This window comes from Myxocyprinus asiaticus, chromosome 31 (genome assembly GCF_019703515.2).
Source record: "Myxocyprinus asiaticus isolate MX2 ecotype Aquarium Trade chromosome 31, UBuf_Myxa_2, whole genome shotgun sequence".
Classification (NCBI taxonomy): Eukaryota; Metazoa; Chordata; class Actinopteri; order Cypriniformes; family Catostomidae; genus Myxocyprinus; species Myxocyprinus asiaticus.
In genome coordinates this window covers 24,563,316-24,574,509 of record NC_059374.1, presented here as the reverse complement: position 1 = coordinate 24,574,509, position 11,194 = coordinate 24,563,316, and the positions used below count along the sequence as shown (strand labels likewise).

The 11,194-nt window shown below is 38.9% G+C and overlaps 1 pseudogene; it reads right to left on the bottom strand.

Moving 5' to 3' along the window:
- Window positions 1–117: 117 nt before the first annotated feature.
- LOC127422140 (5-phosphohydroxy-L-lysine phospho-lyase-like) lies at window positions 118–11,105 on the bottom strand (annotated as a pseudogene).
- Window positions 11,106–11,194: the final 89 nt, after the last annotated feature.

Below are 11,194 nucleotides of genomic sequence, written 5' to 3'. Positions count from 1 at the left end.
AAATGCAAAAGATAGCAAATACAGATATCCGACAGCGGCAGGTCACTACGGTGTCTGCAGAGGCACTGGAACACATCCTTCTCCATTACAAAGTAAAAATAATTAATTGTCTGCATTTCATACAAACTGCACATCTATGATTGGATGTTTAGTCTGAAGCTGACAGAAAGCCGTTTCAGTTGACCTCCAACACGCAGGGGATTGCCCCTCAAGCCTTCTTTCTCAATCACATCTAATACTGCCAAACCAATGGCACAGGATACTGTGTTGCCACCAAACTGCATGGGATAAAAGGGTTAAGTAGTACTTTAAAAACCAAATTCACTCTTAAATGTATCTACTGTAAAAGCAAAATATATCACAGAATAACCAATTATTTTAAGCAAAATGGCTCTCATTGTGTTGAAGTACTCCACAACATTGGCTGTGAAAGCACCAGCCATCTCCTCTGAAGTGGCCACACATGGGTGACCGTTGCCCATTGGTTTACCCATAGTCACAATATCAGGGCAGAAGTCTTCACCTTCAAGCTGAAAAGCCCAGAAATTACTCCCAACATGACCGAAGCCTGTCTGAATCTCATCTGCCACATAAACTTCCCCTGCCTCATGAATGTATCTATGTTCAGACTGCAGGCAAAAGTGGCCCAAATCTGATTTGTTTGCTCATATATGACTGATTTTTTCATAACAGTGTGAAGCACAAACCACATGGAATCTGATCTTATCGATTCTGATTCGGGCCACTTCCATATGTGGTCCTAAATCAGATACATGTCTGATTTTTTTTGCAATGCGACCTCCGTCTGAACAGTCATATTGGAATTCATGCGACTTTCACGTCACTCTCGACATTCGTCACAATGCTGCGCTGGCGTGAGTCACTCCAAAGATTTTACGTACCGGTAGTTTTTTGGTCACTCTGTGAATATGGAAGACAGCTGTGAAGGTAATCGGTGGAGGAACATGAGTTCTAACAGCTCACTAAGTATTTGGGGTGACAGCTCTATACAAGCAAAACTTGAGGGATCGTATCATAACCGGTCTGTGTTTGAGAGCATAGCGAAAATTTTCTCTGGCTTCCACTGCACATCACCTTATAAATGAATGTGTAAATGCTGACTTCAGTGACATCCATTCTTCCTTCCGTATGACAACATGCTGCATGTGACTTTGTTATTGTTCTTTTGCACATGAAGGTCAGTTCAGGACCGTGACCAGTTCACACCGGAATCTGATATTGGCCACATTTAAAAAATAATGTGAACAGCCAAACAAACAAAAAAATAAATCGGATCTGAGCAATAAATCCTAACTGAGCACTAAGGCTTGCAGTGTGAACGTAGCGGAAAGATGTTGCATGCAGCTTCCTTAAATGGTTCCACCAAAAGGTTATAGTTTGAGCAAGTTAAAGGGATGGTTCACCCAAAAATGAAAATTCTCTCATCGTTTACTCACTCTTCTGAAATCCCAGGTGTGTAAGACTTTTTCTTCTGCTGAACACAACCAAAGATTTTAAAAGAATATCTCAGATTTGTAGGTCTTTCGGTGCAAGTGAATGGCGACCAGAACTTTGAAGCTCCAAAAATCACAAATGCAGCATAAAAGTAATCCATATGACTCCAGTGGTTTAAAATATGTCTTCTGAAGTGATGCAATCACTTTGGGTGAGAAACAGATAAATATTTCAATCCTTTTTTACTATAAATCTTCACTTTAAGAATGTGAAAGGGACCGAAATGCAGGAATGAGAAACTAAAATATTTATTAAACAAAACAAAAGTAAAACAGAAACAAAAACTCAAGAGGGAGAAGAAATCAGACAAAAACAGAACAAAAGATAACTGACCAGGAGCAAACAGGAAAACAAGGAACTTATAAGACAAACCAACTAGACAAGGGAACAAAACAATCCGACAGCACAGACAAGACAAAAGGAGAGAATATAAAAGGAAAAGGAAGGATTGAAAACAGGTGCTGCCCATAATCACAAGCCATAGCAATGCTGATTGCGCTGCTGAGCAGCACCTGGGGAAACACGAGAAACAAAGAGAGGAAAACACTAGCACATGGGACAACCTGAGAGATGGGTGGAGGAAACTGCCACAATCCTGCCTTAACAAGAATAAAACAAGACCAAAATGGCAGGATCATGACAGTTGGGAAGAAGTGGCTTGGCTAGGCATCTTGAGTGGGTGTGTCGGTACGACTAGATGTTATGGTTTTGGTTGACAGCTTGACTTGGTGTGGCAGTTTGGTCTGAATTAGCTGCTTGAAAAAGTGTAGCAGCTTGACTTGATATGGTGGCTTAACTTGACAACTTGACTTTACAGCTTCACTAGGTGTGTCGGTTTGACTTGGCATGATGGCTCGACAGCTTGACTAGGAGAGATGATTTGACTTGGTGAGACAGTGACAACTTGACGTGATGGTTTGTCTAGGTGTGATGGCTTGTCTTGGCTTGAAAGTTTGAATAGGTGAGAACTAATAATTATAATTATTTATCACATATACAGTGAAATTCTTTTTTTTTTCACATATCCCAGCCAAGCTGGGGTCAGAGTGCAGGGTCAGCCATGATACAGCACCCCTGGAGCAGATAGGGTCAAGGGCCTTGCTCAAGGGCCCAACAGTAGCATCTTGGCAGTACTGGGGCTTGAACCCCTGACCTTCTGATCAGTAACCCACAGCCTTAACTGCTGAGCCTCCACTGCCCCTAACTTGACTTGAAGTGATAACTTGACATGTCTGTTTGACTTGATGTGATAATTTGATTAGGAGTGATGGCTTGGCTTGGTTTGACAGCTCGACTTGGCATGGTGTCTTAATTTGACTTGACTGTTTGTCTTGACTGCTTGACTAGGCTTGGCAGTTTGATTTGGCTTGAAGGCTTGACTAGGCATTATTAACCCAGGAGATAGCTTAAGGGAATAAGTGGGATCAGGTGCCACTAGGATGGAAGTGAGGACAGACGGCTCCAGGATGGGAGCAGAATCAACCAGGGAAACGACTTCCGTGTCCATGAGCACTGGCAGCGAAAGGGAAACGGCCTCCTTGGGCACCGGTAGTGGCAGGGGAATGACCTCCATGGTCGTGAGCACAGGCTGTGACAGGAGAACAGCCTCCATGGCCATGACCACTGGCAGAGTCTGAAGAGTAAGGACTCTTCGCTTCCGGGCAGTAGAAACACTGCAGTGGGAACAGCCGCCACCTCCTGGCAGTCGACAGCAGGAATGGCTATCACCAAACCAGCCCTAAAATTTTGCATAAGGCTGGTCTGATTGTGGCCCAAACCCAAAGATAGCACCAGAAACTCCATACCATACTCCCTCACTGACTTCTCTCCCTGCCAAAGCTTAAAGAGCCTTTTGACCTGCGTGGCTCTAAGTCGTGGAGGGGAAATTGGGGCAAAAGTAAAAAGACCCTGCTGGGTCCAGTTTGGTCGGATCTTTATGTCAGGGTTTAGTAATGTGAAGGAGGACCCAAACACAGGAAAGAGATAAACATTTTAGTTTATTAAACAAAAGTAAACAGAAACAAAAACTCACAATGGAGAAAAACAAACAACTACACATACAAAAACTCAAGGGAGAAGAAATAAGACAAAAATGGAACAAATGATAACTGACCAAGAGCAAACAGGAAAACAAGTGTAGGGGAATTACAGTAAAGGCCTTTTGTACCAGTGAGTGAAATGAAGACCAGGAGTCAAAGTTGCAATCAATTGAAGAAGCGTTTACTGAAGAAAGGTTGTTTGCAGTTTCAAAGGCAGAAGTCAGCATTAGAAAAATCATCTACAAGTTTGTAGAAAGCTTCTCCCCCAATTTCAAAATACAGCAGTAATTATACTCATAAAGGAGTCAGCATTTTACGTCATGTTACAGGTAAAATGATTCTGATTGGTTGAAACCATAGATAGATTTAGAACGTTCCCAAAGATGATATTCTTGTTCTTAGCATATTGGTTTGGCAGTTACAGTTCTGAATCAAGTACTACATGACCCAATTACAGTAAGAAGTCAGCATTCATATAGGAGAGGTCTTCTTTGTATGGTTATTTGCCATCTCTGCATTCCAGCTGCCCACATACACTCAAAGAGAGAAACATATAGCTCCCACCTCAAGGTTGTGGCCAAAAAGCTTTGGTTTTGCCTTTTCCAAAACATAAAGATAAGATGTACTTTCTCCAGTTAAAACTTTGAACAATATTCACTCTGAACTCAGAGTGTCAACAATATGGAGTGTCAGAAAAGGTGAAAGCTAGGTAAACAATATTAAGTTATTGGAGACCTAGGAAAAGCTGATATGGGTCGGAGGTAAATCATGAATCAAGAGGGCTCTTCTCATAAGCGTACAGCTCAAAACTCCAAACAATTCCTGCAATGACATCATTAGAAGGAACAAAACAGAGGGCTAGCTTCCCATCAAAGGTTGAGTCAAGCTTCACTGGAACACAGGCCTTATCCAACATTTGATTATAACAGCTGCTAGTGAAAAATATTAAACTCATCAGGCCAACAAACAGGGGAAAAAAAAAACCCAATCCCAGCTGAACAAGGGAAGAAAACAATCCGACAGCACAGACAAGACAAAGGAGAGAATATAAAGTGAAAGGAAAGATTGAAAACAGGTGCTGCCCATAAGCACAAGCAGCGCTAATCAGCGCTGCCATAGCAACACTGATTGCTGCTGAGCAGCACCTGGGGAAACGCCAGGGAGAGAGGAAAACACAAGCACATGGGACAACCTAAGAGATGGGTGGAGGAAACTGCCACAATCCTGCCTTAACAAGAATAAAACAAGACCAAAATGGCAGGATCATGATGCATTCACTTGCATTTGGACTTACAGAGCTGAGATATTCTTCTAAATATCTTAATTTGTGTTTTGCAGAAGAAAGAAAGTCATACACATCTGGGATGGCATAAGGGTAAGTAAATGATGAGAGAATTTTCATTTTTGGGCGAACTCTTCCTTTTAATGTACATTTTATGTATATGATTTACAATGTACAAGTACACTGTAAAACATTTCTGTAATTTTAACAGTAAAAGACTGTAAAAATGCTACAGAAATAAAACGTTATTTGATTAACGAATATTAACTGTAAAATATACAGTACATTTTTTTAAAATATATTTTAAGACAATACTGTAGTTTTTAGTTTGTATGTTTTTACAATAAAACAAATTTATTTGTTAAAAGTATGATTTTCCTGTATAATTAATGTTAAAAAATTAACATTGTTTAACAAGAGAGTACATGTACTTTTTACAGTAAATTATTGTTAAAATTACAGTAAAACACAATAATCAGGCGTTCCCACAATTCCCTGCATGACCCATCATATTTCATTATACTTTATGGGAATAGTTATGTTTCTTCTTATTTTTAATGTCAGTTATGTAAATTGGGGTGTCCTGTTTTATATTTAATGTAGTCCAGTTCATGTTTATTGTATTATTTTAAGTTCACATGTGTTACTCTGATGGTGTTTAGTGTTTGTGTGAGTCTCTACATGTTTATTGGTCATTGCTCCAGGAAGAGCCACTGTTGGTGAACTTCATGTCGTCATGTGCTCGTCTGTAATTTTTACAGTGATTAACAATACATTATAAAGTAAAAAGTAGATTTTTACAGTTTCAGAAGGTTAATATCAAGTTTATGAAGTTTTTTTTACTGTAAATTTAACAGAAGTGTTTTTTTTTACAGTGCCATCGTGGTCATGTAAATTACAACAGTTTTAAACTGTAAAATGTACAGGTTGTTCTGTAAAGTTGTTTAAATTTTTACTGTATTATTTTACATAATTATTCTGGCAACCACAGCTGCCAGTTTTTTTTTTTTTTTTTATTTTATTTTTTTTTATTACTTTGACTTTTCATTTTCCTTCTATATACTTTGTGGCCTTTCTTATGCACCTCTTCAATAAGAATTTTCACTGTGTCGACATAAGCATTTGCTGGGTTTGGATGGTCCTCTCGGTAAATGCCGTAGTAGGTATCAGGGAGAGGTGCCTGAAGATAACCAAGAAAGTGTGATATTTAGTAAAGAGCTTTAAGTATAGGGTAAAAACTCTGTTTCTATGTCCTGTACACACCACATGAACCCACTCTTTTTGACCCTCCAGTTTCCTGAACTTGTACGGGTTGATGTTGATAAGTGAGGTGAGATGGCCATGATATGCACTTGCATTTGAAAGGCAGATAAAAATGAAGTTACCACAGTAAGGGGTTCAAAGCTGAATTGCTTTCTATTAGAAGCTGTTACTAGAATCATAAATCATAATGCTTACTGATCCAGCACAACGACTTCCTGAAACTGGGTATTTTGAAAGGCCAATCGCAAGGCAAGATCATTAGCTTCTGAACTTTGGAAATAGACTAACAGTCTTTTATATAATTATTTGTACAAATGTATACATTTCCATGTTTCTGTATTAGATCACCAGACAACATATGATCAGACTTTTAAAATTTTAAATTTAATGACCAACACTTCATTTAAACATTGTGAACAAAAATACCAGGACTATGTATATTGTTTGCACATTGCAAATTTTTCACATCATACAATACCCCATTACCTCATTATCTGTATTTGTATATATTTACATAGAGACAGGGCTCAACGTTAAAATACAAATTAAGCTTAATAATGTTGATTACCACAAAAATAATTTTGACTCATCCCTCCTTTTCTTTAAAAATTGAAGAAGCAAAAATCAAGGTTGCATTGAGGCACTTATGATGGGAGTGAATGGGGCCAATTATTGGAGGGTTTAAAGTCAGAAATGTGAAGCTTATAATTTTATAAAAGCAATTACATTCATTCTTCTGTAAAAACGTATGTATTATTTGAGCTGTAAAGTTGTTTAAATAATTTTACATCATTTTAGGATTTTAGGGTTCATGGTGTTACGTCGTCATTGCAACGAAGTTGTAAAATTGGATGAAACAACATATTTACACAGAAAGCGATTTCATTGCACTAAAATCATGTTAACAAGTATTATGCTAATGTCTTGAGGCTATACTTTAGAAACAGTGAGCATTTTAACATTTGCGGATTGGGCCCATTCACTTCCATTGTAAGTGTCTCGCTGTAACAAAAATTTTAAAAACATCACAGAAATACAAACGTTTACATTTACAAGACCAACAATTGTAACATATATTGTTAACACAGCACTGGCCCAATGTGGCAAGTGGCAGTTCTGTCAGGTGGCTCGAAACGCTCTCACACTGGCACAGCGCCAGCGGGCCGTCCTTATTGTTGAGCCCTGTAGAGATACTAAAATATTTTAGTTATATATTTTCCTTCTACACATTTTTATATTTTCCTATTTGTTGATTACCTATTAGGTGTCTGAGTTAAACTTTATTTGTACAGTAAACCTGTTTCTCTGTGTACATAACAATAAAGAACTTGACATGTCCTAATACTTACCATGAGTTGACAAAATAAAAGACACCAAGCTTTTTTGGCAGAGAGGCTGCCAGCCGATTTGCATATTGCACTATATAATCAAGGAGGAATCTAGTGTTTGCATTAAGAAGATCCATCTGAGCAAAGTATAGGTCTCTGCAGTACAGTGATGGGTGTTTTCAATCTGTGGCCGTTTTCAAACCGGGATGGGCGTTTCTAAACTAACCAATGAAAGTAGGGAATCACAGAGAAATCAGTGGGCGTTTCCAAACCACGATGGGCGTTTCTAAACTAACCAATGAAAGTAGGGAATCTCAATGGTTTGAAAATGCCTGCTGATTGGGAAAAGCCCATTTTTGTTCTGCAGAGATATGTCTCATCTGAGCAGCAGCAGCCTGAGTGATGCTGGGATGACAGTGTCCCACTGCAAAGACAAGATGCATTAACTACATCATTATGGGTCTGTGATCTGTAATTATAATATTTGACACTGCTTGTGAGACCTCTAAAAAGCCTATTTAAAATTTAGAGGAAGGACTAACTAATGAGAAGGGATTTTACCCCTTAATGAAAATTAACTTTGGTTAAACTACAGTAACACTAGCTGTAGTAACTATAGTACGTAGAAGAAATGTTGTCAATTTATACTAAATCTGTAAAGGGAATGAGGGAATATATATTGGTACCTCATTTTTATGACAACTACGGCAGTTGGTAGTTGTAGATTCTAATTAAATGTGCTTAGGTTGCTATTTATTTTATAACAAATACCATAGCACACAGATCTAGCCATGGTAATAACAACATATCGAAATACAGTTTAAAACCCTGATTTGTGTGATTTCATATTTTCTAGAAATAAATATAAAATAAAATAAAAAAATAATAAATATAGCTGCAAGCAGCAATTAGTGGGGTTCAAGCATTTAAGGTCCTTTAAGTATGTACAGTTGAAGTCAGAAGTTTACAATCACCTTAGCCAAATAAACTCAGCAAAAAAAGAAATGTCCCTTTTTCAGGACACTGTATTTTAAAGATAATTTTGTAAAAATCCAAATAACTTTACAGATCTTTATTGTAAAGGGTTTAAACAAAGTTTTCCATGCTTGTTCAATGAACCATAAACAATTAATGAACATGCACCTGTGGAACGGTCATTAAGACACTAACAGCTTACAGACAGTAGGCAATTAAGGTCACAGTTATAAAAACATAGGACACTGAAGAGACCTTTCTACTGACTCTGAAAAACACCAAAAGAAAGATGCCCAGGGTCCTTGCTCATCTGCGTGAATGTGCCTTAGGCATGCTGCATGGAGGCATGAGGACTGCAGATATGGCCAGGGCAATAAATTGTAATGTCCGTACTGTGAGACGCATAAGACAGCGCTACAGGGAGACAGAAAGGACAGCTGATTGTCCTCGCAGTGGCAGACCACATGTAACAACACCTGCACAGGATCGGTACATCCGAATATCACACCTGCGGGACAGGTACAGGATGGCAACAACAACTGCCCGAGTTACACCAGGAACGCACGATCCCTCCATCAGTGCTCAGACTGTCCGCAATAGGCTGAGAGAGGCTGGACTGAGGGCTTGTAGGCCTGTTGTAAGGTAGATCCTTACCAGACATCACCAACAACAACATCGCCTATGGACACAAACCCACCTTCGCTGGACCAGACAGGACTGGCAAAAAGTGCTCTTCACTGACGAGTCGCGGTTTTGTCTCACCAGGGGTGATGGTCGGACTCGCATCGTCAAAGGAATGAGCGTTACACCGAGACCTGTACTCTGGAGTGGGATCGATTTGGAGGTGGAGGGTCCGTCACGGTCTGGGGCAGTGTGTCACAGCATCATCGGACTGAGCTTGTTGTTATTGCAGCCAATCTCAACGCTGTGCGTTACAGGGAAGACATCCTCCTCCCTCATGTGGTACCCTTCCTGCAGGCTCATCCTGACATGACCCTCCAGAATGACAATGCCACCAGCCATACTGCTCGTTCTGTGTGTGATTTCCTGCAAGACAGGAATGTCAGTGTTCTGCCATGGCCAGCAAAGAGCCCGGATCTCAATCCCATTGAGTACGTCTGGGACCTGTTGGATTGGAGGGTGAGGGCTAGGGCCATTCCCCCAGAAATATCCGGGAACTTGCAAGTGCCTTGGTGGAAGAGTGGGGTAACATCTCACAGCAAGAACTGGCAAATCTGGTGCAGTCCATTAGGAGGAGATGTCTCTTTAGTGTCCTAAGTTTTTATAACTGTGACCTTAATTGCCTACCGTCTGTAAGCTGTTAGTGTCTTAACGACCATTCCACAGGTGCATGTTCATTAATTGTTTATGGTTCATTGAACAAGCATGGAAAACATTGTTTAAATAATTTACAATAAAGATCTGTAAAGTTATTTGCATTTTTACAAAATTATCTTTAAAATACAGTGTCCTGAAAAAGGGACATTTCTTTTTTTGCTGAGTTTAGATATTTGTCTACCTGTTTCCTCCAGCATCTTCACAAGGTTCTTTGCTGTTGTTCTGGGATTGATTTGCACTTTTCGCACCAAACTACATTCACCTCTATGAGACAGAATGCGTCTCCTTCCTGAGCAGTATGATGGCTGCGTGGTCCCATGGTGTTTTTACTTGCGTACTATTGTTTGTACAGATGAACGTGGTACATTCAGGCATTTGGAAATTGATCCCAAGGATGAACCAGACTTCTGGAGGTCCACAATTTTTTTTTTTCTTTTTTTTTTTTTTCTGAGGTCTTGGCTGATTTCTTTAGATTTTCCCATGATGTCAAGCAAAGAGGCACTGAGTTTGAAGGTAGGCATTAAAATACATCCACAGGTACACCTCCAGTTCAGTACACCTCCTATCAGAAGCAAATTGGCTAATTGCCTAAATTGTCCAAGCTGCTTAAAGGCACAGTTAACTTAGTGTATGTAAACTTCTGACCCACTGGAATTGTGATATAGTCAATTAAAAGTGAAACAATCTGTCTGTAAACAATTGTCTCTAACCATATCCTCCACAGTTTTAGCAATAAATGCGTTAATATGCGTTATTAATAAAAATTGTATACTCTTCCTTATATGCTCAAATTAGAACTTTCCTGACCCCTGACTTATAAAAAAACATACATCTTTTATGTTAAAAATATATTTTTTTTATCTAAAATATATTTATTTTAATTGGTTAGGAGAATGAACAGAGTGTGTATCTCGATTATTTGTCTCCTTTATGTATACATTTTGGTTGGTTTATACGTATTTTTTTCTTCCTTCACCTGTACTTGTCTTTATTACTCAGTGGTTGTATTCATACATTGTTTGATCTTACTGATACTTTTAGCACCATTTGTGGACTTTTCGAATGGTCCTTTACCCACCAAAGGCACATTTTTCAATTTATATCAATATTAAATTAGCGATTTGGAGCGATTTCACAACATAATTGCAGATTTATTACTAATGCAATCTAAATACTGCATTCCATTCTCATCATACAGATATTGGCCTCGTGCGCGCACACCGCCGCAACCGTTGGAAATTTTATAAATATTACACTTAAAAACAGCGCTAGGCCTTATAATAACAGCGCGTTTTATCTAGCTTTACCAATCAACTTTCTGCACATTTCAAAAGTCTCATCTTAATGGAAAGCTTCTACAGCCATGTCAGCAGTCAGCTTTCCTTTGCTACACACAGAACTGTTTATATCCTAGAAATCTGACAGACCAAGAGACTTTGAACTTTATAAAAATA